We start from the raw sequence: 3,554 nt of genomic DNA on the forward strand, positions 1-3,554 counted from the left end.
CAATGAAGCCCTCTAGGAGAGGCCTCTGGGGAAGGGTTCTTTCTATCCAGCAATGTGGCTGTGGCTTCTGACAGACACTCAGGGTCCTCCCACACTTATTTACCTGAGCTCTGCTCTCTTAAGCCTACTCGGCTTGCCACTGTCAACCTGGAAGAAGGATGGCTCCATCCCCTCAGTAACTGCTATGAGTAATACAAAGCTGGAAGTAGAGACCCATACTTCACCAAGGAAGGTAAGAAATGTCCAGTTTCACTTAAGTTTTTCAGGGTGAGAAGAGGAAAAATGTGTGCCTCAATTTCTCTTGGTAATAAAGTTAACAATAAATTCAGCAAGAAAGAAGCAAATGCTATTAGTTTTGGTTTCAGTGAGTCATAAATAAGGTCTAAAAAACAGATGGGGTTTATGAATCTAGATTATAACCGTGAAAGAAATCTTTTGGAAGGCCAATTAGGTGAACTCTCCATTTTGAACACCAACTGTCGAACTCCGCTTTGCTGGTGCTGTCCCATTGTAGCTCAGCTCCCCTCTGTCCACGTAAAAGCATCCTATCACCACCAGTTCTAAATGATGAAGCACTAGAGAGCTGAAGAGATGAGTGAACAGCCACACTCAGGCCTCCGTTAGTTAAACAGTCAGTGTCTGCCCATTAAATAAGAGGCACATGTATTATCCACAGAATGTTTTCCATTGGGTTTCTCTCCCTGTGCTCTACCTTTCTCTAGAAGTTATCTCTTTAAAGATTAATAAAATTTGTGAGAGAAAGCAATGTTTAGACATATCAACATTAGACTCTACAAGGGCAGTAAGCAGCAACTCAGTTTAGCTCCTCTGTTGGTTTCTGAACACAGTGAAGACACTATCATATTTGTGTCCATTGGTTGAGAGCCATCCTGGGTCACTGGGTCATCACAAGGCAAGTAAGCAGGTGGGAGAGTATCAGCTACAAAGTTTCAAAGAAATTACATGCTTAAAACATACATTTTCTTCTGGCCAAGATGAAGACTTCAAGTTGCCAATTAACCTTCACATCAAAAGACTAGATACTACAGACACCAGTCTTAATGTACAATATCAGAAGATTATTAGCATCTGAGAAACTCCTCCACTTTTAATGGCAGTTCAGTAGGAGGAGAAGCAACCACTACATGAATATAACAGGAGTTGTCAGCCCATCCAGGACCACATCAGTCATTGATTCATTCATTCATACATTCCTTCATTTCTTCCTTAATTCATCATATGCAATTCAACATTATATGCAGTTTCTTGTTAACATTTGGAAGTTTCACCTAAGTTTTTAGTACTAATAATATAGAAGTCTTTTAAAAATATTTTTTAGTTGTAGGTGAACATGATACATTTTTATGTGGTGTCAAGGATCAAACCCAGTACCTCTCACATACTAGGCAAGCATCCTGCCACTGAGCCACAACCCCAGCCCCCAGAAGTCTTAATAATTAAAAGTCTTATGGAACTTGCTTTCCATCACTAATATCTCCTGCAGCCATTTCTGGGAATCATAGTGACTTCAGTATCCTTAAGGCTCACAACATGGCATTAGTACTGGCAGTTTTTTCTAAACTTCTGCAGAAACACATTCAGGTAAGCAGAGTCACCAGGTGGCTTGGATCATGCCATTTTAAAAAGCAACATAAGAGCACTTTAACTCAAACCCATACTATCTGTCTGAAGAGGACCTGTGCATTTCAGTTTCAACTACTGGATGGAAAACATCTGAAAGCTAAAAGAGAATGATTAAAAAGGGAGAGGTTGAGAATCTCTTGCATTAAATCTATGGGCTTCTAGGAATTTGCCAGCCAAGTTTTGTTAAAGTCTAAGGATTTAAAACTGTTAATTTTCCATCACTTTGAGCAATCTGTTAGGATTACCTTCTCCCTACTATTTAAATAAGCACTGGCTTTAAAATCCCTAATAAAATAATTGGAAATAAATCAGTTTATCACAGTTTTAATTCTAAAATCTTCTGTTTCAGAATCTACATATGTACTCTCCTGAAGAGCTCACCACTAGCTGGAAAACCAGGGTAAGCAAAGTGATTTCTGAAATTACAATACTAGTCCAAGTCTGGTGTTTCCTTACTGTAAAATAAAGGACACTGTGGCTTCCCAACAACAACCCTTTGTGGTCACTGGCTCTGGAGAGCCCACCACCTAGCACCATGACAGAGCCTTGGGAACAAACTTTGATGTGAGGGAATTGCACAAGCTGGGAGAAGTCCTTGGGCAACTGTCTAACAGGAATAACCATCACTGCTCCTCCAGGGGTTCTCATGGATGCTAACTGATGCTCCAGTTCAATCATCCCAATGCTTCCACCATCCAGTGGCTGAAAAGCAGTGACTCAGTGTCCCAAGACAAGATTACAGGGGTTGCATCTGGATGCCTTTTCCCATTTCTCCTTCTGCTTTACATTTAGCTTCTTCCCTGAAGCTCTATGGCTGACTGTTTTGCCTCAAGCCAGGAGTCAAGGCAGCCTCCTCTGAGCCTGAATCCCATGGATTTCCACTGTCAAGTTCGGGACAAATTCATTGGCCACCTACGGCATCAGCATGGCTAAGAGGGAGAAGCTCATTACAGTTGGTGGTCTAGGATTCCTCCTTTCTTTTTCCTGCATTTCTTCTACTTAGCCTGTGTCTTATCCCTGACAGCCAAGGACAAAGTATAAACTCAGGCAATAATCTCCAGGTTTTTCTTTCAGGATCACCCTGGTTGCCACTGCTCTAAAGTTCTCTGAAATGTATCTCCTTACCACCAACCTGCCCACCAAATCCAACAGGTTTTCAAGGGAGTGATGTGGACAGGAAATCACCAGATGGTAGTACTTTGATCTTTAAACTAATATACCACCTTCATCCCAACAATTTTGGATTGAAAAACCACAATGTAAAATAAGCAGGCTTACAAAATAGGGTAGTAACAAGGGCTGGGGTTGTGACTCAGTGGTAGAGCACTCCCCTTGCACACATGAAGTCCCGGTTCCATCCTCAGCACCACATAAAAATAAAACAAAGATATTGTGTCCACCTGCAACTAAAATAATTATATATGTGTGTGTGTGTGTGTATATATATATATGTATATATATATATATAAAATTTTACACATATTTATATAAATAAATTATATATAATTTATGTATAAATAACAAATCTATATTTACTTATACATATTTTTATATATATTAAAAATAGGGCAGTACCAACTACATAAAATGAAAGCAATATAAAGTATGAAACCCTTTTCTTTTTCTTCAGTACTGGGGATTGAAAGTAGGAACACTTTACCACAAAGTTACATCCCCAGATCTTTTAATTTTGCTAAGTTTTAGAGGCAGTCTTTGAAATTGTGATTTTCCTCTTCCAGACTCCCAAGTAGCTAGAATTCTGGGTGTGTGCCACCCACTTGTTCACTTTTCAATATTTAAAGGTTCAGGACTGATGCTGAATTTAAATTTATTTAAAAACACTCTAAGTGGCCCAAAAAACATGTTTACCCATTTTCCCTTTTTCAAAAAGTTAATGAACTTCAAGTCCA

General features: G+C 39.4%; 1 non-coding gene across 1 annotated transcript; it reads right to left on the bottom strand.

Moving 5' to 3' along the window:
* Nucleotides 1-1,496: 1,496 nt before the first annotated feature.
* On the bottom strand, nucleotides 1,497-1,626 carry LOC124973180 (small nucleolar RNA SNORA33). The gene has a single exon (XR_007106631.1). It is a non-coding gene; the product is annotated as a small nucleolar RNA SNORA33 (small nucleolar RNA).
* Nucleotides 1,627-3,554: the final 1,928 nt, after the last annotated feature.

This window comes from Sciurus carolinensis (genome assembly GCF_902686445.1).
Source record: "Sciurus carolinensis chromosome 14 unlocalized genomic scaffold, mSciCar1.2 SUPER_6_x, whole genome shotgun sequence".
NCBI lineage: Eukaryota > Metazoa > Chordata > Mammalia > Rodentia > Sciuridae > Sciurus > Sciurus carolinensis.